General features: G+C 43.2%; 1 long non-coding RNA gene across 1 annotated transcript in view; it reads right to left on the minus strand.

The window, feature by feature from the left end:
- Positions 1-2,272: 2,272 nt before the first annotated feature.
- LOC123394821 overlaps positions 2,273-27,198 on the minus strand; it is a 37,890-nt gene continuing 12,964 nt past the window's right edge. The window contains exons 3-4 of the long non-coding RNA XR_006609548.1: positions 8,355-8,610; positions 2,273-2,455 (exon numbers count right to left, since the gene is read on the minus strand). This is a non-coding gene — a long non-coding RNA (uncharacterized LOC123394821). The remainder of the gene's footprint in view (positions 2,456-8,354; positions 8,611-27,198) is intronic.

The following is a 27,198-nucleotide window of genomic DNA, read 5'->3' on the forward strand; positions in this document are numbered from 1 at the left end:
GCGGCTCTATAGTAGAAAGGGTGTATTCCTAAGCTGGTAGCAACCCCGTGAAGACAAAAAACAGCTGGCCCAAACCAAGTCTTCTCAGGGGGAGATACGTGGGCATGGGGGTAGGGGAGGAGTCTGACTCCCACCTCCTCGGCTTAGTTACCACATGGTCTGGGCTGGTTTCATCACTTTGTGCCTGGGAACCTCAGTCTGCTGACCTGTAAATGGGCGTGCTGAGGTCTGTCTTTCAGGGGTTTTTGGGAAGATCAGCAATGACGTGTGTCAAGTGCCTCCTGGGATGCCTGGCCTGGTGCTCAGTAAAGAGTCACAAATCCAGGGGCGCCTGGGTGGCTCAGTCGGTTAAGCGGCTGCCTTCAGCTCACGTCATGATCTCACCATCCTGGATTCGAGTCCCACATTGCACTCCTTGCTCCGCAGGGAGCCTGCTTCTCCCTCTGCCTCTGCCTACCACTCTGCTTGCCTGTACTCTCTCTATCTCTCTGACAAATAAATAAATAAAATCTTTAAAAAAAAAAAAAAAGAGTCACAAATCCAGAACCTGCTGCTAACCGTTTTACTAAGGCAAGCTCAAGTCTTCCTGGGTGAGTTTTCACATCAGAGGTATGTGTAGCTATAGTATTCTTCGATTCCTAAACTTGGAGCTACCTCCATGACCTTGCGAGCTGCCCTCGCAGGGTCCTGCCTTATCTGTGATCGCATCAGAGCTCAGCGTAGAGCCCGGGGCTGCACTCATCACCGGGGCCTCAATATAGAAATACCGTAATAAACACGATGCATTTCTCTGAAGGGGACTTGCCATCTGCTCTCAAAAGGGTTGCAGCTTGTGAAGGTTGGTGTGAAGTGGCAGAAGGTGTGTGTTTCGTAACACACAGAGGGCAGCCGGGTCTGAGATGCGGGCACGTGTGTGACTGTGTGTCCCTACACAGCACATTTCAGCTGGGGGGCAGTTTTCTGCTTTGCCTAGTGTTGCTTGTAGACAAAACGTGATGCTCAAATTGTGCCCTGGTATTTTAGTTGCATTGGAACAGGTTCATGCCTTCAAACCCAAGTGCCACAGCAGAATTGACTCCAGCATTCGAACAGGCAGCAACCCAGGGGCTCACCCAGATCTTTTTTTTTTTTTTAAACTTTTTTTTTTTTTTTTTAAAGATTTTATTTATTTATTTGTCAGAGAGAGAGCGAGTGAGAGCGAGCACAGGCAGACAGAGTGGAAGGCAAAGTTAGAGGGAGAAGCAGACTCCCTGCAGAGCAAGGAGCCCGATGTGGGACTTGATCCCAGGACGCTGGGATCATGACCTGAGCCGAAGGCAGCTGCCCAACCAACTGAGCCACCCAGGCATCCCCACCCAGATCTTTTTATACAAGAACACTTCCCCTGTTTCACCTGTGCTGTCAAGGGAGAGCTATTTCTCCTATTTCACCATTGCCTTCCAAGCCCTTCCAAAAGGCGTAAGCAAGTGCTGTTTGCCCCTAGTATACCTCTTTGAGAACCACTACTTTGTGTCCCCATTACACTCTCGGCTTGATTTTCTCTAGGACTGCCCAGCTTCCCTTAAAGTCCAGGATCTGCTTTTGCCCTCTGGCCACACCTTCTGCCAAAAAGAACTAGCTCTGGACTTGAAAAATTCAAGACTTCCATATAATCTGGAAGTTAGCAGTTTCTCGTCTATAGCTATCCCCTGCACCCTGGTTAGAGGAAGGTCACCTCCAAGCAGGTCCCACCTTAGGCAGAAGGCTCTGTGGGTGCCTCTCAGCCAAGGCTCTGTGGGTGCCTCTCAGCCTCCCTCCAGGTAGCCCCTGGGCAAGGTGCGCTGTGCAGATGACATGGCCCAGCCAGGTCTCTGGGCCACCTTGACTCTCCCTTGAGCTGGGCTCATCACTAGTTCTCTGGTTCCATGGTATTGGGTGCTGGACCCAGAGACTCCAGCGGGGGCCTAGAGTGGTTCCAGTGCCCTGTCTGTGAACACATGGTGGCAGGTGACAGGACTGCTTTTACAAACTCGAGAACCAGGCCAGAAGGAGGGGACGGCAGGCTCTGAACTGGGCCCCAGGAAGAGACCTCAGGGGTGAATCCCATGGTTTACCCTCTCAAACCCCACTCATTTGTAGCTGAGCAGCCACAGACACGGAATAGCAGAGTCCATTTCAAAACAAAATTGGGAGGGTTGCCACGATCCTGTGTGAAAGCAGCAAGCCAGTGTGCAGGAACCACTGCCAAAGGTGTGTAACAAGGAACTGAAACTACCCAGTTTCACTTACCTGTTGAGATTTGGACTGTTTTCAAAAGGAGGCAGAAGAGGACTGGGTTTTGCTTCCATTCGCCAGCCCTCTTGGTTCCCTGGGAGAAGTCACTTGGGGCACGGTGTGCTTGTACAGACTTGAAGCCTGGCGGGCTCCCTATCTGTTGGCCAGATCTCTTCAGGCCTCTTCACAAGTGGGGCTGTTCCTACAGGTGGATCAAGGTTAAGTACCTGAGGATTACTTCACGTTTTCTCTCAGCTGCAAATGGTGCCCAGATGAATGGAGTCCAGGTCAAGGAGCCAAGAGAGTGGGGGGGGGGCAGTCACAAGGTGGGGGGGGGACATTCTTTAGCTCTTCTCCAAAGTTATCTTTTTTCTTTAAGAGGGGAGAAATCAGGTAACAAAACACAAGAGAATGAGAGAGGGAGAAGGAGAGGAGGGGGGCAGGGAAGGAATACAATGAGGGTAGGGAAAAGAGGAAAGAGAAAGGAAGTATCTTTTTCTATGCATGAAGGAAGTCAAAAGAACATGAATTGAATAGTAAGTATTTTAGTGTTTACCTGAAGGGCTTTTATCCTTTTAGTCTCAGGGAATACAAAGATACATTTGGAATGGGAAGCCCCATTGACCCTTAGCCACCTATCCTATCCATCACGGCCCATGCTCCCCTCTTGTCTATGACTAGTCCTCACAGGAGCAGGCCAGAAGCATCTGGGGGTCTCGAATACCATGCACAAAAAAAGGATCGCCTAGGAATGGCCGCAGCCCATAGGTGGTTCCCTCCTTGGGTCAAAGGTTTTGGCTTCCTGAGGGTAGAGTGGATAGGGTCACAATCAGGAGCCGACTCTGCCAGCTCTGGCTTGAGCTCTGAGCTGTGTGGTCCTCCTCCCAGTTTGATTCCAGAGCACATCTACTCTGGAAATCACTCCGCGAAGAGATTCAAGAGGAGCGAAGGGGGTTTCAAGAGTCTGGGGAGTGAAACGGCAGCGGGCTAGCACAGTGGGAGTCTCTCCCAGCGTTCCCAGCAGAACACCCACAGACCCCCAAGAGGACAGAAAATGCTCTCCAACACCAACAAGCAAGAGAGACCGATGGGATTCATTTCAGGATGTTTCTACAGAATCAAGGAAAGCTCATACTGATTTAACTGAAAGAAACAGACTGAAAAAAAAAAAGAGAGAGAGAGAGATACATTATGTCTTTTCCTAGTGTCTATTCTTAACTCTAAACCAACCCAGAATTCTACCACCATGGTTTTCCCTTCCTCTGAAGCTGTGGCAACCACCCAGCCCCACATCCCTTGTGGCCCTGCCTTCCCCTGCCCACCACACTTCTACATACAGCAGCCTTGCTGTTCACCGAAGGAGCAAAAAAGCAGAAGCAGAAGTGATCTTCCCATAATACAAATCATGTGTGATGCCTCTCACGTTGTCCCTAGCACTGTTTCTGTCCCCTTTTAAAAGAGCAGGAAATCTCCCATCTGAAATAGCTGAGTAAGCCTGCATGAATATCCTAAGCCAATGCATGATTTCCACTTGGATTCCCATAGTGGACATCCGTAATGGATTCCCATTATTACTTTCAGAAATTATTAACGGAACAGGGTCTGCAAATACGGGATCCAGACTTAGAGGAGTAAGTCCAGGGAGAGGGCTTCCTCTAATTGACTCCACAATTCTTGCTGTATTCTTCTGCCCCTTTTACAGGCTAGCAAAACTGTCGGTTTGTGGTTGTTGTTGTTGTTGTTTTTTCCTGTATTTATTAGATGCCAGGGGCTTCAAAGATGTTATCTCTCATCCTCATTTTAAAACAAACCAAAAAAGGCAAGTGCTATTGTGACTTTACAGACACAGATACTGAGGCCAACGGCACCCCCATGCCTCAACTCTTGTCCATTCTGAGAACTCGCTCTGTCTTCACCCCCTCTCAGAAGGTAGTCCCAAATCTCTGCTCCTTACTTCTCTGTCCCTTTGCACATTCTCTTTCTCTATCCGGAGCCCCGTTCTCTCTTGACAGCCAAACATTCCTCTTTCTTCAGCACTTGGTTTTGCATTTGCAGGGGAATCTTCCCAGACCCCTCCTCCCTGACTCCAGAACTCATTTCTCTGCTAGCTTTCAACACCATAACTAATTGTCTGTTTTAGCTCCTTCCCCTCCATGGCGTGTTCATATCCACACCCAAGATATCTACAGTTGTGGATCAATGGAAACTCATTTTGAAGGGGCCTTAAGCAAAAGGACAAAAAAGTAAGGGGTGGGAGGTTCTTTTAAGGCACTGACTATGGGATAACTTGTTGGACAGCAACAGATAAGCAGAGCAATGCCTGCCCCAGAAAGTGGTAGTGAGGGTCTGATGTATAAAATGCTCAGTGATGGGCTGAACACAGTAACAACTCAATTAGTATGGTTAATTAATTTATAACTTCATATCTTTCTAATATCGTTGTTTTCTTGGTAATATATAACCCAAGAAGGTGTAATTTCCTATGTTTTTAGAGGTATGCCATTTAGAATGTAGGTCACTAATCAATCAAATTAAAACAGACGAGCTTCCTGCCATCTCCAACCTCCCTCTGGAAACTTGACAACAAACCTCTTAATGTACGTTATTTGGAATCCGATGGAAGTGCTCACAATGCAATCTATATGTGTAGTGCCAGCAAAATCTCAGTTTTTGATGAAGAGTCATCATCACTTGGCCATTTCTGCCCTCAAAACATAAAAAAGCCTAAAGAGAAGATCCAGGGCCAAAACTTAACAAAAAGGACTATCAACACCATCATATTTTAAAAAATGTGTCTGAGGTCAGATATTTTATGTTCTCCCTATTAATTCTTTCCACACCAGCCAGTTCTCCAGGAGAGTAAGACTCTGGTCTGTGCAGGTCACTGACTAATTCAGCAGAGGCAATTCAATCAAAGTCACATCCATTGGTCAACCAAAGAAAGCTGTGATTCCCTGTCTCATTAGTCAAATTGCTTCCCCTCTCTCATAGTCCTAATTGGAAATTAAATGCAGCCTTTTAAAGCATTGACACAAAGTTTAGAAGTGATTAATTCCTGGCTGTATTTGCAGGCCTTTTGTGCACATACATTTAAACACACAATGAATCCTGCTTAAGTTGAAAAAGACTCAATTTAATTTAACACATTTATTGAATTCCCAATATGTGTTAGGTGCTGGTAATATGGTGACAAAACATTGGCCATGAAATTATCCCGGTTTTCCAATAAATTACACTGAAAGCCTATTTAAAATTGAATGCAACAATCTATGCTTGGTGTCCATGCTTCTGTAATTTGGGAGGAGGTATTACTAGGACTTTCAAATTTTTAAATATTTTAAAATATTGCAACAAATACCTGTTGAATGAAGGCATGAATGTTGTAGTTCATTAGTTGACTCGAGTTGATTATAGCATAGATTATGTCTCTGTTGACACATCCTTTAACAATCCCATCGAAGTTGAACTTATGATTGTCATCTGATTTGTGGACAGTCAGTACTTCAAAATTGTGTTTGCTGATAAAACTTTGTCCTGGGACTCACTGATGGATTCTTTTTAACACCCTTTCATTTTGCTAAGAGCCCTGAATAAAGCAGCTAAGTAACTCAGTTGTGAGTTTGAGAGCAGAAATATCAACACTTCTGCAAGCTTTTAGCTTCTTGGGCATGATGGACACACAGTGTGTTTGGTCATTTTGGTCATTCTAAAAATAGACTCCAATATAAATAGAAATATTTGCATGATTCAAAGCTGCCACATAAAATAGAGGTCATCTAACTTAGCCTGTTGCTAAGGCCAATGCAATAGGTTGTTTAAAATGAGTGAGAAAATTTTCTGGAAATTCTGAGCTTCTAGACTCTCTGTTCTCTGCTGACAACTGAGGGATCCTTGGAGCTCCCTTCACCCCAGAAGCCACTGTGGGATCCATGCACAGCTCATGCAGGGGGCCCGTTTCCACATGCCCTCTTTCACATCATCTACTAGGCCCCCCGCTTCATGATCAAGCAGAACACGCCATGAGAGGTGAAGCTAGGCTATCCCCCCATTTCTTCCTTCCACTAGTTGAAAGTGAAGAATAAAGAAAACCTACCGAAGAATGTTCTCTCCCTTTTTCACAGAGCAGTTGTTTTCCATTCAACGTCTTAAGAGTGTCTGACTTTAAATGAAAAGATCGGAAGCATAAACAATTATACCTCCGTGACAGGTGTTGGTACTGCCTGTGGCTTCCTAAACCTGAATCTGTCCCCCTTCCCCTCCTCATACTTGTCAGAATCCTTCCAGATTTCCCCAGGCTTCTCGGCTCTTTGGTGGTCTCTTTTGCCATCTGCTTACCCTTACCCTGAATCATTTTAGTTGATCGGCATTTCCTTGGAAAAGTTGTCTAACAGATCTTTTAAAATTCCTTTAACAACTACCTAGTACTCAGGAAGTAATCTTGGTGGGCGGTGAGAGTGACAGTCCCAAGGCTTCCAGAAAGAGGATCACTGTGTATACATGTTCCCAGGTTTGAGTGTCTCCTGCATCGAATGGTACATGAGCTTTAAACATTTTATTTCAGCTACAAGAACTCCATCATACTGGAAAAAGCCTCTGCTGTCTGACCTGTGTTTGAACCCATTCCTGGCCCTTAATAGTCATTCCATTTTTGAAGAATCACAACTTCCTCATCTGCGAAGTAAGAATAATCCCATGAACTTGTCAGGGTTGAGGAGGGAGATGAAATCCACGAATGTGCCCTATCCTGCACCAGGCACACAGTTGGTGGATCAGGTCCTCCATGAGAATTAGGCCCCTTCCCCCAGCTGCTTCCTCCTGGGAGCAGGAGGTGAGTGGAGAGGGTCCGACATGGCCCAACGCACTCAATCAACCACCTGTCAGCGCGGCTTCCTGGCTGTATCCCTAAGGGATTCTTTCTTGGTGTGTCCTTTCATCTTCCTCCCAGCTTCCTCCTGCCACACAATATACTGTCCGAGTGTCCTCATCCCCACACCTCAGCTCAGACGCGAACACACGTCCATAACACTGACCTTTTCCCACAGCTGTCCCCACAAGATCCCTTACCGAAGGAGAGACCCAAATCAACCAATTCAGACCTCCCTAATGCTGTCCAGGGAAGAATAAGGTCAAAACAAGCATTAAACTTCTACAGCAGATGGAAGGATTTAGTCTATGCTTGAAGAGACTGATCAAAATCAAGAAATACTCCAGCATAAGAGGGTAGAAAGGATCTTTTAATTTAGAAAAACATTTAGGATTCTGGGAGAGTGAGGGTTTTGCTTTTTTTTTTTTTTTAAAGAAACAGCAGAAGCAGGAGATACTGCCCATTCTTTTAGAAAAGAAAAATGAGGGGTGCCTGGGTGGCTCAGTGGGTTAAAGCCTCTGCCTTCGGCTCAGGTCATGGTCTCGGGGTCCTGGCATAGAGCCCCACTTCGGGCTCTCTGCTCCGCAGGGAGCCTGCTTCCTCCCCTCTCTCTCTGCCTGCCTCTCTGCCTACTTGTGATCTTTCTTTCTGTCAAATAAATAAATAAAATCTTTTTAAAAAATTTAAAAAAAAAGAAAAGAAAAACGGTGCAGATGAAAGAAAAATAAAGCAGAATTAGCAACTTTTTTCTCTAGAAAAAGCCATATTAGACCAGCTGAATCTTTTTCTCATCTTGATCCCTTTCTAAAAATTCATGTCTTGAAACTGAGGAAAGCCAATTCCAGCAAGCATGAAAACCTCATTAGATGTCCTTTAAAAAAAAAAAAGTGGAAATTAAATTCTTAGGTAGTAATAGTAACAAACATTTGTTATGCTTATAATGTCAGGATGTGAAGGATTCCATCCTGTGTTTTATGTGCATCGTGCATCACGTTACACTCTCACAGTGACCATATGACGATGGGTAGGATCAGCCCCATCTTTCAGAGGAGGAAAGGGAGGCACCGGTAGCTGAGCACCTGGCTCCCAGTCACGTGAGTATAAATAATGGAGCTAGGATTTGAGGGGAAGAGCCAAGCTCTAGAACCCACCCTGAGCCAGGCTGCCACGCTCAGAGGGTGACTTCCCCACTCTCCCAGGTACCCTCTTCTCCACCTTCAGGGATGCTGGTCCTTACCTTGGAGCCAGGCAGTTCCTGCTTAGGTGGTGCTTTCGGGCCACAATGCCCTGCAGTTGCAAGGAAGCAGGAGGTAATGACATCATAGGAGAGCCGATGAGGTGAACTTGGAAATTTCTGAATGGTTGCTTGAAAAGTGATTTTTTATTGTGGAATGCTTTCTGTGGTCACAGGCTTGAGATAGTGCTTGAAAAGAAAAACAATTTAAGCTCCTGACTGAAAAACATGTAGCTGGTTTCTTCATTCCTGTTGAGCTCTATGGAAAAGAATGAGTAATAGTTGTAAATAATAACTAATAATATATACTATAATAATTAATTATATCACTTGAATTGATAATATAGCATAATAATTAAAAATCATAATTGATCACTGAAAACTAGCTAAGGAAAGATTAGGTAGAAAAAACACTGCATTAAATAGATAACTGAGTTCCAAAATGCTGAAGGTTAAAAGTCTAAAACCGAATTTTAAAGTCACTATAGTATGTGGTATTTGACAAATTTCCCAATTTGCCTGGCTGAATAAATTGAAAGTACTAGTTCTGCTCAACAATACTTATAGTAATAATAATACCTATTGATTACTATGTATCAGATTGCTGTTCCTGACCCTATGAAGCATCATAGCAGAGAGAAGTCAACACGTCAAAAATGCAAGGCGTGGCACATTTGGGTGTATGAATATAAAACAAAATCAAAAGAAAAACACAAGAAAAAAATAAGCAGAATTAAATCGAAAGACAGAGTTAGGGGAGTAAATTATTCTGTCTGCAGTCAGGAAAAACTTGCTGGATCCTGGCTAGATTTTGAAAGATGAGTAGTTTTCTACACAGGTAAAATGGCAGGGCTTGGGTCAAGAAGAGCATTATGGAGGAATAGAGGAAAGGGAGCAAAGCCTGGTATAGAAAAAAAGTAATTAATGTTTTGGATTTGCTAGAAGGCAGAGTGTGGGAGGGAGACAATGGTGGGGACATGAGAATGCATTTGAGGGGGTAACAGAGGAGGAGAAGTTGGCTGGGGTTACCATACTAGTTCTAATGATAGATAAGGAACAGTTAAACTATGCTGGCCTCAGAAAAAAAGGAGAGACAACTTACTGGAGAGACAATTAGGGGCTGATAGTGATAGGACTTGGAGGTAACTTCAGGACTGAGGGAGAAAGGGAGACCTGAAGTTTATGTCAGAGGTCTTGTGTGCAGGTGACCAGAATGGAGACAGTGCTGGAAGGATGGCTGAGGCTGTCTGTGGAGGACAAGATATGAAAAGTGAGGCTGAGGACCAGGTCCTGAGGGAGAGAGGCCAGGAATAGGTAAGGAGTCCATCTAGAAAGGACTAGGTTTGAGGCAGCAGCTAAGAGCTGACAACTGCTCTTGCCATTAAAACACCTTCTGAAAAATGAAAAAAAAAAAAAAAAAAAAAGATGGGGTCCACAGTGATGGACACACTTTAAGGTGGTTTCCATGACCTTCAACCCCTAGTGTCCACATCTATACTATCCCTTCCCTTTGGGTGTGGACAGGACCTGCGACTTGCTTCTAACCAAGAGAATATGGCAGAGGTGATGAGTGTCAATCCCATGACTATGTTATATTATAAAAGACTGTCTTGCTAATGGAGTCTACTGACTGGAGATTCTCCTTGCTGGTTTGATGAAGTCAGTGGCCATGTGAAGGGATTGCAGGCAGCCTCTAGGAGTTGAGAATGGCCTTACTCTGAGAGCCAACAAGAAGCCAGGCCTCTCAGTCCCATAGTTGCAAAAAAATAAATTCTTCCCAACATCCTGAATGAGCCTAGAAGTGGATTCTTTCCTAGTCAAGCTTTCAGATGAGAACACATCTCGGTCAACACTTGACTGCTGAGTTGCGAGACCCCGAGCAGAAGGCCCAACTAAGCCATGTTCCGACTCTTGACCCGTGGAAACTATATAATACATGTGTGTTGTTTTAACCCACTAACTTTGTGGCAATTTGTTACAGTAACAATGGAAAAGTAATAAAGTCACACTGTGGGAAGAGTAAAACTGTAACTACTCTCAAGTGTTTTGAGGACTAGTAGGAAAACAAGGAAAAAAGGAGGAAGAAGCAGTCAAGGAGGCCAAGGCTGAGGTGGTCGGAGAAGGCTGGCTCAAGACACTGCCCAGTTGGGGACCCATGGGAAGCCACACACAGGCTCACTTTCCAGCCCCTCTACCTCTGGGGGGCTTTGTGACTTCTCACAAAATGAAGACCATCTCATATTGTCCCTGAAGTTTGTGCAGGTGAAGAGGGACCTCCGCGTGCTGACTTCTGGCCCGTGGGGTGGAGTGTCTGCCTCTTGGGGGAGATGCTAGCCCCGGCAGATGACAACTAGGCCCAGGAGCAGCATAAACCGCTCTGCCCCAAGCAGGTCACACCTGCGTCTTCTCTGCATGGCAGACACAGCCACTGGTTCTCCTCTGCTTCCAAGCACACCCTCCCTGTTCTCTTCAGAGCTGTGCAGTTCATGGTCTACAAGGAGAAAACTCTTCTATTCCTTCCTTACATTTTCCCCCTCCTTGTGCTCAGAACTGATACTACTTTCGACTACTCAGATATAATTTGGGGGTATTTTGGGTAAAATTTTAAGGGGAACTGAGTCTTATTTATACCCAGAAATACACACACACACACACACACACACACACACAGAGTGCTAATATCTGTTAGAGAATAATTGTGTCCGTCTATAAGTTATTATGTGAAAGATAATCATTACCCTCCCTTGGTGGCTTGTTATTATGTGAAAGCATGGTAAGGGAACCCAATTTTGCTAAGAAATGTAAAATGCATAAGTCCAAATCTTAGTTACTGACCACCACCAGCAACCCTCATGGAAACAAAAGAGCTCTGTCCCCACTCACTTTTAGGTTAAATAAGAATGAAAGCTGCTGTTTGTTGGGGGCTTATAGGATGGCAGGCCCTGTGCTAAGTAGCTGGTGCACTTTATCTCCCACAATCCTCACAACAACGACATGGAGTAGTAAATATTACCATCTGCAAATGAGGGAAAGAGGAGAAGCTTGGGCTTGGGGTGGCCAGAGTGAATGTCTAGCTGGACAGCTCCAAACCAATGCCTCTCCACACCCCACTGGAAGACAGCACAGTCAATACAATACAGCTGTATTCATTCTTCTCTGCCCCAACTTAGATACACAAATCCTGAAGATAGACTCAAAAGCTCCATGGCCACGAGAAAATTTCCCTTTGTTTTTAAAAGGTCAGAGACTCTGTGCAGCAAGCAGTGTGCATGCAGGCAGACTCCATCCTGCCTACAGAGAACCAGCTGAGCCTGTAGCCCAGCCCCTTCAAGAGTGTCCACCAACATGGCTTCCCCCGAGACAAAGGCCCCATCCAGCTCAGCGCTTGTGGATGTGGAGCTGGAGGTTGGGTCTTTCGTGTTCACCATGGTAAACTTGGTGCTAAGCAGAGAGGAGGTCCAGGCAATATTTGTTAAACAACTGAATGAGTAAATGGATGGATGGGTACATGAATGGATGAATGGGTAGACAGACAGAGAGATGGACAGAAGGAAAGACAAATGGATTAACGGTTGGATGAATGGCTGCCACAAAACCTAGCTCAAGAGAGGGAGAGAAACAAAGCCAGCTCCTTTTAAATCACACTCCTCATTTCTGGCCAGGGACCCCTGGGCATCCTAGACCTAAAATGCAAAAATGTCAGCAAGGAATACATGTTTTTCCTCATTATTGTCTCTAGCCATGTGCTTCCACGATGAATTTTAATAGTGAGTGTAGTCAAAAGATGTTCATTTTATTAAGTATCAAGTCAAAAAGTCTTTTTAAAAACCAGCCAGTTGAAAGACAGACATCATTCCTGCCATGTTGAATTCTTCAGATGGGGCCTCACATACTTAGCCCCTGAATGGGCATGTTGGATCTTACGAAAAGGCACACTTGAAGAAGTAAGCACAGAATCTTGCCATGTTCCTGCCTGAATACTAACAGATTCATAAATTAAGCCAATCCAGGCTGCACGATGCCTAGCTAGACATTCAAATACTATGGCTCCAAGCCTCTCAGCCTTATCTGCATTCTGGAAGCATAACCTGAGCCTCTGGCAAGCTGACTCTCAAGAACTGATCTCTTGATACTGAGATGGCAAATGGGGTAATGATCTCAAGCCTGCCCCATGGCTACAGGGCATGCCATTCTGTGCCCAAAGGACGCCATGTTTCCTGCCCTCTTGCAGGGGCAGGACCTGTGACCATGTCCTGCTGTGTCTCCTGTCTACCAAATGCATCCCTCAGAGGCCAGGGAAGCTGGCAACCAGGGAAGCAGAGGCCAATCATTAGCAAGAAAGGTTTCTTTGTTGGGAAGTCCCTTTGGATAGGGACATCTGCCAAACTGGCCACATGAAGCTGAGGACCAGCCATGGTGCTCCAGAGGGAAGCAAACAATGATATACAAACTTTTTCCACCAGCCTTGATCCTTAGAGAAATCTGTTTCCAGATGTGGCCTTTCATCGGCTTCCTACTGAGAGACCTCAAGGCGCCTAAGCCACGTTCTATACCATTTGGATCATCTAACACAAATAATGTCTAATGACATTGACTCTCAGTTATCCAGAAGCTATTCATTTAGTGCGTGGGTTAGTCAGAATCTCAGCTCCCTCTTCCCCCCATGGCTGGCCTGGTCTTTACTGTTATCTAGCTCCCTCCCCCAGAGGAGGCCCAAGCAAGGTTCAGTGGGCTGCCTTCCTGTTGGCATCTATAGGAGTCTAAAAAGTCAGTGCTGGGACAGACCTTATTTCCTGACCCGTTCCAGTGCTGTCATTTTACAGATGAGGAAAGTGAGGTACAGTCTGGGGAAGTTAGTGGCTGAACTGGATTTCTAGCCCAGTGTTCCCCCTCTCATGCCTAGCTCCAGCTGAAAACATAATTGGGTTAAGAAAGGCTGAAGCCTGGGGCGCCTGGGTGGCTCAGTGGGTTAAAGCCTCTGCCTTCAGCTCAGGTCATGATCCCAGGGTCCTTCATTGGGCTTTCTGCTCAGCGGGGAGCCTGCTTCCCCCTCTCTCTCTGCCTGACTCTCTGCCTGCTTGTGATCTCTGTCTGTCAAATAAATAAATAAAATCTTTAAAAAAAAAAAAACCAAAAGAAAGAAAGAAAGAAAGGCTGAAGCCAAAGGTAACGAGGGTTTGGGGACCCTTGTATTCTTCATTCCTTCATTCTTCACTCAGTAACTCCCCATTTCCAACATCAAGTCTAAAGACAGAGGCCTGGGATGGGAACAGAAAATAGATTTTACCTTGAGGACCGAAGCTGACCAACTGTCAGTGGCTGCCCAGAGACCTATACAGAGGAGGACCTGGAGCACCATGAGTGATAAGTGATGTCTTTCTTGGGACAAAAGAGGGGACAAATACCAGAAGGCACTGGCTTGAATGTGAAGACCCACCCTAATCGGGCCCCATTTTACTCATCTAACCTCATTCTTCCTCTCTCCCAAACAAGGTCCTCTGCTGGGGTCAGAATCTGGCTGAACCTTCCCACTGAACCACATCTGTCTTTCCTTCTTCTGCCTTCTTCTTTTGTGTTTCCTTGTCCATGATTATCTCCTTTCATCAAATCCAATCATGATACCCATTTCTCTGCAGAGCCTTCCTGACTACCAGATGATACCCACATCTGGTAGTATACCACAATACCTGTGTGTTGATACCCACACAGGTATCAACCACACTGCGACAGACCACCCAGCTTAGCATGTAATCACACTGTTGCTCAGGGTCAGTTCCTTTGTGCTGGTCTTTTCTCCTCAACGAGGTACCCCAAGAGTAGTGAAGATGTAAGTTTTCAATAATGGAGATTATAATCAAGGTGACTGGTCAATATTGTCTTAAATGTACATGTATATTTTATTACAGTTAAATAAAAAGTGGGACTTGGGGATCCCCTCTCCTTTGCTTCTTCCCTTCTCATTCATTCAGCCATGACTTCCTTCAAAACTCAATCACAGGGGTATTCAGACAAAAGCAGCATTTTCTAAAAACCAAACCCTAAGCAAATCATGCCTAAGCAAATCAGTTTGAAATAATTATTTGGCATTTCAAAAAGTCAAGAGAAGAGATGGGTAAGCCTTCCAAGCACAGTCTTTACTCAAGCTAAGCAGATGTTAACTGTCATTTCTTCTAGGATTCAGTCCTCGGAACTTAGCAAGGAAGTCAGATATAGATAATATCCCTAAAGATTTTTGCTTCAGGTTTTTATCCAAAAGTCTTCGTAATTTCTTCCCCTTAACACAAACCCACAAGTTGTTCTTACCAAAAAAGAAAACACAACAATTACCACCATATCATTTTGAATAAAAACAGTACTAAATTGAGGTATTATTTATACAGTGGCCATTTCTTAAAAAAAACTTAGAAATATGTGTGTGAGAGCTTGGGGATAGGAAGAATAAAAAATCAGGATCTTTTACTATTATAGAGGGCTCCTCGTGTATTTTTCTAATTTTTTTTCAGGTTAGACCATTAGTGTTTGTCAACAGAACTGGTGCATAGATAATTGAAGCCCCTTCCTCTCCATCAACCCCTGCCTGCCCCGGCAACATTCCTTCATTTCCCACTTTGAGTGACAGTATCAACAGACCTTTGAGCTATTTTCCTGGACACAACCGATGTTTCCCTAGATAAGCAGGAAGGTCCCCTCAAACAAATCATACTAAGTCACCTAGCATCTCCATTGCCCTGGGCTTGGAAAGGTTTGCCTCATGTACACTCAACTTTTTTGGGTTCAAAATCTTATTTTTAAGTGATGGGTCAGTAGAGCCTCTCCATATCATGAAAAGCCAGGAAGAGAAAAGGAAGGCCTCTCGCACTGGGCCAGAAATGGGCCAGCCAACAGAGGACCTGTCTGCGTACACCCATCACCCACGGCTCAGGGACAAATGAGGGACTCAGGCTCCCTACAGGTGGTAGGGGCAGGGCACTTGAAGAAAAGGCCTAGAAGGCAGGACTGTGAGCCCACCTTCCTCCAAAGTCAGCTTTAGTCTACGCTATGGGGCACACTGAAGTTCTGAGTGGCCTGATTACATAAAAAGGTCCTTCTGTTTTCAAAAAACCTACTGACCTAATGAATGTCGCATCGCCTTAGAATTCCAGGGTACTGAGGGTACCTTTTCACCTTGGGAGCAATAAGATGGGGAGGATACAGAAACTGGGAACAAAGATTATTTGAGTTCATTATTCTCCATAAAACAAAAGAAACGATGAGGATAAAATTCCAACAAGCCCTGTTAAGAAGCCTGTTCAACAAAACAGTCTCATAGATTTTTGTTTTTCAAGGCTTGACAAAATTTCAGAGACAAACATTTTTGGATCCCCTGGAAACTTCGTATCATACCAGGTAAGAGCACTGAAAACAAACAAAAGCCAAAGCAAAAAAAAAACCCACCCAGCCACTATGATCATTAATTTAGAAAGTCAAAACTTTAAAAAAAAAGATCATTTACTGCCAAAGACACGAGCAGGACATAAACTCAGAAGCGAGGCCGGTCCTCTAAGTGAAAGAGGCTTGTTTCCCTGAAAAGTGCACATATGGCCTTATTTTTCTCTCTTGCCATGGGCATGTGGATGTGCCATGAGGGCCTCGTTCTTGGAACCTATTGACCTGGGGTGGCGGGAGATTCACAGAGGAGGGAGAGGACTTGGGTCACAGAGACCCATGTGTGTTTCCCAGGCCCTTCTCTCTCCTGTGACTAGCTGGAGGGCCTCGGAGGGTCTGAACGTCTGGAGCCTTGCTCGCTCCTTCTGTCAAGTCTGGCCAGAGTCTGGGAGCCAGCGTGGCAGTGTTTGTGGAGCCAAAGTGGAGATTAAGTCACGTTTTAGAGGTGACCTCTGTCCACCCTTTCGGCAGCTGCTCCCTCCCCTCTGGGCCTCCCTCCCCAGCAATTCCCCACCTAGAAGCTTTTGTTCTAGATGAGCCCATCCCTGCTAACACAAGACCCAACAGGGTCCTGCACACCCACCATCACCTTCCGACCCCCCACCACCCCCTCAGTTGCCTCCTTCTCAAATGGACCTGGTCTTTGTTGTTGTAATTAGATTATCTCTGCCTTAGGGACCTAAGGGACAGTCCCCAGCAACCCTGGCTGGAAAGACAGGTCGCATAATCCCTGTTATCAAGAGGCTTGTCATTTAGCATGTAGATCAACTAATTCTTTCGATACCAGGGGAGCAATTGTGCATCTTAATATTGATTTTTTTTGAGATACAATCGCCTACATTCCTGAGTCAGACTCACTTACTGAAGCTAAAAGGTTCCACTTACTATATTATGAAACTACCCCCACCCCCATCACACACTTCATCCCAATGCAATGTTACAAAATTGGACAAATCTGAAGGGCTTTGTGTTTTTCCACTTGGTCCAATTTCAGAAGGAGCATCTAGCTGAGAAGAAACAGAAAAAATAATCCTGGCTATTTTAAGACCACGTTGGTGCGTTTGTGTTTGAGGTGGAGGTGGGGGCCCATTCTGCCAGTCCTCAACCACCCACCTGACCAGCACACGCTTCCTCTAGTCCCCTAACTTTGTGGGGTAGTGATATTGGCTCTTAATTTAAGGAAGCCGGGTTATCAGGTTTCTATGTTTCAGGGTGAATTAGGAGGCTGGGTTTTCAAATTAAGGTGGGGGCATTTTCTTATTATGTACCCTTCCAGGGCAGGGAGAGGCAGAGGAAGAAGAATTTCGAGCTACAGCAGTAAGAAAAAAGGCTACCTCCTCAAAGGCCAAAGATGTGCTCCGATTTGGGGCAGGCAGAGGTGTGGATTCTATATTATGAAGGAATATGAGGCAAAGGAAGTAGCATCCATGAGCCAAGTATGTTCCACCCAGGAAGTTCAGTGTCCCTAAATGCGAGGGTGTCTGCTGCTGGAAATCATGCCATAATCCACTGGAAGACCAATTGTGATGAGTCGTTCCACCACTTAGGATCAGCCATGGGTCTGGCAGTTTGCAGAGTATGTGCTATATCTTTTACGCATACTGTCCCACCTCATTCTCACCACAAGCTTGTGAGATGTGTTTAGTTATTCCCATCTTACAGATCTAACTACTGAGGCCACGAAAGATGCTGGGAGTTGCTCAAACTCCAGAAGCTGACAAGTAGCAGAGGCAGATTCTAACCAAGGCTGCCTAATTTCTGTACTTGTAGGCCAACTAGAGAACTGTTCTTCATGCTTTGCTGGTTGATGGGGGGAGGCATTCATTTATTCCATTATCTGTGCATTCAGTGTGAGATGTATGCTCATCTTTTGGGTCCTGGGAACCAATGATAGAAAAGAATGCACAGTGCTGGGCAGGAGATAGAAAATCAATCACTCAATCAATCACCATCAAATATGAAAGTGATGCCTGCTTCCCTTGGCAAAGGAATGAAACTCAGGAGGAATTGTGAAGAGGGGTCTTAAAGATTTCACAGAAGATTTTCGGGTATCAGTGGTTTTGTATTGAAATTCCTTGCAAATGATTAGATGCTTGAGAGAGAATGAGAAGCGAAATAAGCTAAGAGAGTCTCATGATAAGTCCATTCCGTACACAAGCTAATGTAGTCATGTTACTTCCCTTTATATTTATGTGAAATCTTCTATCTCACGGGCTCTATGTGCATATTGATGTTTTATGGCTTGCAAAGTGAAATTAAATCTTTAACAGGAGAGCAAATGTATCAGATTTCAAGACACTCTCAATGGAGAACTGCTTTGCACTGGGGACAAGATACTAATATACAACTTCTTTGTCGTTACTCTGTGCTTAAGAAAGGAAGAGTTGTATTTACTTTTTGCTGTGCAATTGTAATGCAGTGTGTGGTTAAGCACTTACAGATTTCTGCCCTAAAACTTCTAACTTTTATTGCATTGTTTTGCTTACCTATCTCTCATGCTTCTGAACTGCAAAGTCTTTTGTGGAACATAATCTAAGGGCCGAGTTCAGTGTCTGGCCTATAGTAGGTGCAGAAGAAATATTTGTTAAAATAGAACACTGAATGCATGAATGAATGAACTAATGTTTATAAAACTTATCCTTGAAGCAGATGCTATAGTCATTGTACCACGGCCATATCATACTTTTCTGGAAGAGCCCTGACTTGAAATATTCTCTTTTTTCATTTTAATATCTGAGCATCATCTATCATCTTGCTTCTTGTGCCCAAAAAACAGTGATCATGATCCTTTGTCAGAATCATGTGTCCTGTTGTTCCTGTTGGGAAACAAAGTTGCCACAGTAAAAGGTAGACACCATTGGGAGGGAGACAAACCATAAGTGACTCTTAATCTCACAAAACAAACTGAGGGTTGCTGGGGGGAGGGGGGTTGGGAGAAGGGGGGTTGGGTTATGGACATTGGGGAGGGTATGTGCTTTGGTGAGTGCTGTGAAGTGTGTAAACCTGGCGATTCACAGACCTGTACCCCTGGGGATAAAAATATATGTTTATAAAAAATAAAAAATTAAAAAAAAAAAAAGGTAGACACCATTAGGGGGTGTGAAAATGAGGAACTAGAAGTACAACCAACAATTTGGATTCTAAGAGTTTTTGGTGTTGTCATTAAGAAAAAAGAGTACTTCACATGACAACATTTATTCATTTATTAGCAAACACTATTAAATTTTCCATGAATGCTCTACATGTGTTGACCGTAAGAAATCTTATATAAGACTTTGGTGAGAATCCAACTGCAAATACTTGACTCTCGGCCTTTTTCATCACCACATGGTATTTGTCAAGCATGAACTGTGTCGTCTTAGAGGCCTAGACACTGAAGAAAACATAATGTAGTAGTAGGAAAGGAGTACTCCAGGCCTGCAGTGGATACCTGTCATATTCTTGCCAGCCTATCAACTTTTAAAAGACCTCCCTTTATTAGCTGACCAGTCTGTGTCTCCCCGTGTAGAAGTTAGAGCTGAAGTTACTCACCTCCCTTGCAGCTAGAACACAGCATGTGACTCAAGCATTCACCAGTCAGGGACCCTTGGGAAAGACCTCTTTTCAGAAGATCTTGTTGCACAAATGGCTTCAAAACAGGTGGAAGAAGCTGGAGCAGGAGAAGCAAATCAAATCTCAGGTGCTTTGTGCTCAGGAGCACCAGAGTTAATCGTCTCCTCATCAGGCCATTCTCTCTGCAGGGTTTGGGTATTGCTTCTGGAAGCTGAGCTTCCCTCGCCTTCCTCTAGCCCTCTCCTCAATTCTGTGAGTTTCTTCATATCCTTCAATAAATCCTTCCTCTGCTTACACATGGATAATGAATTCTAGTTGCTTTGCAGCTAGGAACATGGACCGTATAAAAGATGACATTCAATTATAAAAACAGTCTTGACACTCACAGCAAATACATTATCTGAGACGTCCAGGGTGATCTCTGAGTGTGTCTGCGTGTGCCCAGACAATGGGATAGAAAGTCAAACTAGTTCAATCAGATTGCAATCCTAGCAGTTGTTTGTCAGAATATGGCTAGGGTTCTTCTGTTGAACATATTACTACACTTACTTGAACTGTTTGGAAGAGAATCCTGAGCTTCCTACTGTTTAAGAAAACATTGATTTGGAATAATCAAATGCTTCTTTCCCAGCCTGGCTGAACCTGTTTCCCAGCTTTAACACAGGGCTAAGTTCTAGTGTTTTATGCCTCTGTAATACCTTTGTATGAGTTTGCTTAAGCTGCTATAACAAAATACCTCAGACTGGGTGGCTGAGACAACAGAAATTTACTTTCTCACTTTTTTGGAGGCCAGAAGACCAAGATTGAGTCCAAGATTAGAAGTCAGTAAGTTTGGGGCACCTGGGTGGCTCAGTGGATTAAGCCTCTGCCTTCGGCTCGGGTCATGATCTCAGGGTCCTAGGATCGAGTTCCAAATTGGGCTCTCTGCTCGGCAGGGAGACTGCTTCCTCCTCTCTCTCTCTCTGCTTGCCTCTCTGCCTACTTGTGATCTCTCTCTGTCAAATAAATAAAATCTTAAAAAAAAAAAAAGAAGTCAGTAAGTTTGGCTTCTTCTGAGGACTCTCTTCTGGGCTTGCAGCTGGCCTGCCTCTCGCTGTGTCCTTGCATAGTGTTTCCCCTGTGCAAGTGTACATCTGTGCACTGATTTCTTCCTATAAGGACAGCTGCCATATTTGACTAGCATCCATCCATGTGAACTCACTTTACCTTAATTACCTAATTAATGGTCTTTTCTCCAAATACAGTCATATGCTGAAGCTCCAGTTGTTAGGATTTTAGCATATGAACTTGCAGGGGAAGAGGACACAGTTTAGCCCATAACAATTGTGTTCATCTAAATTATTTAAATCTAATGCTGATTTGGAGAAGCTAATTCCAAAAGGTACCACTACTCCTGTGTACTTTAACATAAATCTTTATAGTGAAATAATCTATTGGTTATTACATAAAAACTCTAACTCTAGGTTAGACCTCTGCTTTCCCACACCCTCATCCCCCATCCTTCAAAGTTTACCTTTTAAGTAATTAAAGTAAGTGTCTAAACAGCTTTTAAAGTCTGATCTTTTCCACAAAGTTGTCCTCATTCTTCAATCCCCCACTAAAATCCTACTTTTTACATAAGTTCTCCCCTGATCTTCCCCGGCTGGAGGAGCTTTCTCTTCTTCAGGACTCTGAGAGTACCAATTAAAAGGCAGAGATTGGTAAAATGGACAAAAAATATGATGTGACTATATTCTGTCTACAAGACTCCAAGGCACAAATAGTTTGATCATAAAAGGATGAGAAAAGGATGGGAAAAAGTATAGCACTAACCGAAAGATCTCTGGAGTGGCTATCCTAATATCAGACAAATGGACTTTAATTCAAAATTGTTCTCAGAGACAAAGAAGGACTTCTCACAATGATAAAAAGATAAATCCATGAAGAAGATATGACAGTTATAAACATTTAGGCACCTAACAATAAAATCCCAAAATGCAGGAGTAAAACTGTCAAAATTGAGGCAGAAATAGAAAATTCAACAATAATAGTTCAAGACTTTGATACCATACTTTCAATTAAGAATAGAACAACTACGCAGGAGATCAACAAGCAAACAGAAGACTTGAACAACATGACAGACCAAACGGGCTTAACAGACGTCTATGAACACTCCAACCATTAACAACAGACTATATACTCTTCTCAATATAAATAAGTAAATTCTCCATGAAACACCATGCATTAGGCCATAAAATAAGTCTCAATAAATTTTAAATGATTGAACCCCAACAGAGTAGGTTTCCTGATCTAATGGAATGAAAATATAGAGGAAAGACAGGAAGATTTGGAGGAATTCAAAAATATGTGGAACTTAACACACTCCTAAATAACCAATGAGTCACAGAAGAAAGCACAAGGGAAATTAGAAAATATTTTGGTTAGTAGTACATTTTGGGCTGCTCTTCCAAAACTAAGCTATTGTGCTAGAAAACTGTCCATTTTATTCATCAAAAGAAAAATCCAGTGGATCATTACTTCCTTGTTGTCTGGTAATATGTGAAAGTCATAAGGAATGAATCAGAATTCCTGTCCTAAAAAATCCCTCCAGTTCTGTTTTGATTCCTCATGTCTCCATTTCTTTTATCGATGTGTGGAGGAGAAATGCCATGAACCAGAAGTGGCAGCTTGCACTTTGAGAATGATTATAACCCACTTAAAATTTACTCCTTAGAAGCTGTCAAAAAAGTCTGACAATAAAAACAACCTAAGACTCACAATAACGTAGAGCAATGATCCATAATCCCATTTTCACATCTATTATAAAGACTAAATATGTGTCTTACCTGCATTCATTAGTGCTGTGACTGGACATGTGTAAATGATCATATGAGTTTACCTTACAAGAAGTTTTGGGTTTCACACTTGCATTCTACCATAGGAATCCAGACTCATCCAGCTCTAACAAGAGCTGGATAAACTCGGGGTCTTTCCTAAAATAACAATGATTACTCTTCAGCAAAGAATTGCCAGTAAAGTCTACACTTGAGAAGGTATGAATTATCTTCTACACTGCACACATGTAGCAGTGTTTCACTTTGAGACCTAATATATCCGCACCACAAATCAATATTTTGATTAATTATACAGGTTTATCAAGTTCTTTGATGATCTTGGATGAAAAGGTAAAACAATTCAAAGGTTGAATCTGGACTATGTAGCATAATCTTACAGATCAAAAGCCTGCAAGAAACCAACTGTGGAAAAGTAATAATGTAAATAAAAATGTGATTTCAATCCCTGCTTGGCGACTGTCCTCGCTCTGGCCACCAAGGCTCGATGCCATCAGATGCATTAAGGCTGGGACACTGGTCACTCATGGGGGAAGGGGAGATGGTGAAAGCTTTTCTGCCTGTAGCCTGGGGTTGGGGGGGGGCACTGCTTATAAGCCTGAAGTGCATTCAGCTGATGCATCAGACATCAGTTACTGAAGAAGTCCAGGCGATGAACTTCCTCTAGATTGCCCTGACCTGAGGGGATAAATGCAAGCCAACGTGATGAGTTACTTCAACAATGCAGAGACAGCCAGTGTCAAAATGCCACAGGGCTGTAGTGTTCTAAGGCTGGGACTAGGTTTCCGGGAAACTAATTTAAGGTGGTGGGATTTTTGAAGCATTTGCAGAGATGGCAGCCCTCTCCCAGGCCCACCCTCACCCTCACTCTCGTTGTGGGAAGGGCACAGTAACTTTGGTCCTAAGAAACAATGATGGATGATCCCCAAAGCCTGAGGCATGTAAACAGTGCTGGTGTCACGTGGTGGGTTGGTGACAGAGGGAGGGAACCAAAAGAAGACAACCTTGGCAAAGAATTTCTGTTCTGTTCTTTCTTTCTATTCTCTTGCTAAGCCATTTTCAACTGCTGAAGCCCCAGAGGGTTTAGGACTTTGGCTGGAGAGAGCAAAGGAATGAGCATCTGATATCTAGGATACCAAGCCCTTTGATCAGAATGGGAAACCTTCCTGGAGCAGGGGACTTTAATAGCATTGGATCAATAGCTAGGGCAGAGTCAGATACTCTCGTTTCAGATTCTGATCTGTCACTTGGCTGTGCAAACTTGTAAAAGGTGCTTAACTTCTCTGAGTCTAATTCCCTCATCTACAAAGGGGACTTAATAACAATATCTATCAGAATAAATGAGGATTAGGTTGATCTGCAAGTACCCAGAAACCTAAGATCACAGTGGTTTTAACAAGATAGAAGTCTCTTTCTTTCTCTCTCTCTCTCTCTCTCTCTCTCTCTCTCGCATAACACAGAAGTTCAGACCTGCTAAACTGGAGGACCATGGAACCATGGAACAGGTCATCTTCCACCTAGCTGCTCCACAGTCTTCAATGGTGGCTTCCATTCTAGCCCAAAATGTTTGCTGTAGCCCCAGTCCTCATACTCATATTCCCCACAGAAGCAGCAGGCCAAGAGAAAAGAAGGCAATGGCTTTCCCCTTTCTAGACACAGTCCCTAACTTTCTTTTGTCCTGAGCTTAATCCCATGGCCATACCTAGCTACAAGAGAGCCTGGGAAATGTGGTCTTTACTCTGGATGGTCATGCTTCCTACTGCAATTAGGAAAGTCTGCTACTGAGAGGAAGGAATGAGAGTGAGGGACACATAGGATCTCTGCTCCTCAACCTATGAGGCTATAGTGAGGATTCAGGTCATGCTAGTAAAGTGCTCTGCAGGGACACCAGACTAAAGGAAGTGCCCCTGAATGGCCAGGCCTACCGCCATCCCTCACTCCACTCAGAGCACCAGTGTTTGGTCCTAGGTGGCCAGGAGGGAGCAGCAGCTGCTGGATGGCAGGCCAAAGCAAGACAGGTAAGAATGCTGTTTGTGGAGTATGGGGGATGCAGAGGGCTCTCAGGTAGCAGGGCCTCACTCACCCCCAGTGGCAAAATTTAGGGGTGGGGGCGTGCCAAAGAATCAGCGTTCAAGAAATGTAATATTTAAAATATTTTAAAAGCCAAAGGGAATGCAGAAAATCCACAATAAACAAGACATCAAAAATGTAAGTAAATATGGAATCCAACACCACACTTGTTCAACTCACCTCACCTGCTTTACTCTGATCCCTGATCAGAGCCGTCTCTCCTGGCCTGAGAGAATTCCTCAGGGTTTAAGGGATGACCCAGTGGGGGGGCAGTGTATCTGCAATAACAGATCCCACACAATATGAAACCTCTAAGGCATAACGGGTATCTTTACTCCATATGTTAGCTTTGAAGAAAAACAATACTCTTTTTTAAACTGAAAAAATCCGTACCACCTAAATCACGAGAAAATTGAAAACACTTAAAATTGTACCACTAATAATAATAGCAATAATAATATTTTAATTTCTATCTTTCCAACTTTCTAAAGGCAGTATATATAACTTCTTCCATTTAAAATTGAACTATTCAGTATATATTATAACCTGCATATTCACTTAGCAATATTTCTGTATTATTATATATTCTTCTTCAATACAACTTTTCATGGGTCAGTCCATGGTAGGTGTATACCAAATCAGATAATTTCCAACTTTTCTGCTCTTATAAATAGCTCTGCAATAAATATCCTTGTAGTTAAGTTGTTTTTGTAATTATCTGTTTATTTGCTTGGTATAAATTCCTAGAAGGGGAACTGTTAGTCATCCTTCTTAAGATTGCCATATACCCTTCCAGAAAATTTCTACCAATTTATACTTGTCTCAGAAGCATATGAGTACATTTCCCATACTCTTGACAACATTGAATATAACCAGTGTTTTTAACATCTCTACTGATATAAAGAGTGAAAAACTAAATTAAAACATTTTATTCACATTTCTGTAATTGCTAATGGAAGTTTAGTTTTTCATTTTTTATCAGCATTTGCATTTTTTAAAATAAATTACCTGAGGAGGTAAACTCTATCATAGCAAGGAATTGTGTTTGCTTGTTCATTTATGTTTCCAAGCACCCACAATAGTGCCTGGCAAAGAATAAGAGCTCAGTCAATATTTGTTGAATAAAGGAAAGTGCCGAACAATTTGAAAGAGCTCTTTATGGAAGGAAATAATATTTAGGATGGGTTTCAAATATTTTTCTGTTTATCATGTCCCTGTCAGTTTTATTTATTGTGTTCTCTGTTATGTAGAAATATTATTAATCAAATTAATCAGGGTGCCTGGGTGGCTCAGTTGTTAAGATTTCGCCTCAGGTCATAATCCCAGTGTCCTGGGATCAAGCCCCAAGTCGGCTCCCTGCATAGCGGGGAGTCTGCTTCTCCCTCTCCCGCTTACCCTGCTTGTGTTCTCTGTCTATCTCTGTTAAGTAAATAAATGAAAACTTCTTAAAAAATAAATTAAATAAATTAAAAAATAAAATCAAATTAATCAATGTTTTCCCTTTTTGTGTCAGGATATTACATACACCAAGACCCTGTGTGTGTGTGTGTGTGTGTGTGTGTGTGTGTTTGCGTGTTTGTACATACTTTTCTATTTTTTTTCTGTCTTTCCAAGATTTTATTTATTTGAGAGAGAGAGAGAATGCAAGCTTGAGCTGGTGGAAGGGCAAAGGGAGAGGGAGAAGCCGACTCCCCACTGAGTCTAATGTGGGGATGGATCCCGGGACTCTGGGATCATGACCTGAGCTGCTTAACTGACTGAGCCACAAAGGTGCCCCATATCTTTTTCTGTTTTTAAATCATGTGGACCTTTTTTTATTCTATAGCATATTTGATTTTTCTAGATAGGTAATTATCTTCTGCAAAAATTATCTTTTCCTCTCTACCAGTATTTATGCCTCTCATTTAATTTTCTTACCTTATTGTCTTCCTTTAAATTCCAGAAAAATGTTTAATAATAATGGTTACAGTAGGCATCCTCATCTTGTTTCCTGACTTGAAGGGAAATACTTCTTATTTTTATGCTATTATTTTCAAGATATTAATTTCAGGATGCTTACTTAAGTTAAAAAATTATTTCCCTTTAAGAGGATTTTTTAAAAATCAGGAATGGATTTTAGGTTCTATCAAATGTTTTTGACACCAATATATTTGATATTTTGCTCTTTGAGCACTAATATTTTTTCTTAGTCTGATAATATGATTAATTATATTATTAAAAATCCTAAGATTATATCCTTCTTATTTTTCTAAAATAAACCCACTTGGACATAGTATATTTTTATTTATTTTTTTATTTTTTTAAGATTCTATTTACTTATTTGACAGAGATCACAATCAGGCAGAGAGGCAGGCAGAGAGAGAAGCAGGCTCCCTGCTAGAAGCAGGCTCCCTGCTGAGCAGAGAGCCCGATTCAGGGCTGGATCCCAGGACCCTGGGATCATGACTGAGCTGAAGGCAGAGGCTTTAACCCACTGAGCCACCCAGGTGCCCCAGACATAGTATTTATTTTTTTAAATCCAGGTTTGATTTGCTAATATTTCATATAGGATTATGACATTTATATAGTTATACATTTAGTCTATAGTTGTCTCTTTTTGAGGTTCTTTTTTTTTTTTAAGATTTTATTTATTAATTTGACAGAAATCACAAGTAGACGGAGAGGCAGCCAGAGAGAGAGAGAGAGGGAAGCAGGCTCTCTGCTGAGCAGAGAGCCCGATGCGGGACTCGATCCCAGGACCCTGAGATCATGACCTGAGCCCAAGGCAGCGGCTTAACCCACTGAGCCACCCAGGCGCCCCTCTTTTTGAGGTTCTAATATGTCAACTTTGGCATCAGGGTTACACAAGTTTTCTAAAATAAATTGTGAGGCTTTTATTTCTCTCCATTTTAATAATTTTAATAGCATAGGAACTATGTGTTCCCTAAAAATATGAAGAGGAGTGCCCAGGTGGCTTGGTCAGTTAAGCA

The sequence above is a fragment of the Mustela putorius genome, unplaced genomic scaffold (genome assembly GCF_011764305.1).
Source record: "Mustela putorius furo isolate JIRA1106 unplaced genomic scaffold, ASM1176430v1.1 tig00003845_pilon_pilon_pilon, whole genome shotgun sequence".
Lineage (NCBI taxonomy): Eukaryota > Metazoa > Chordata > Mammalia > Carnivora > Mustelidae > Mustela > Mustela putorius.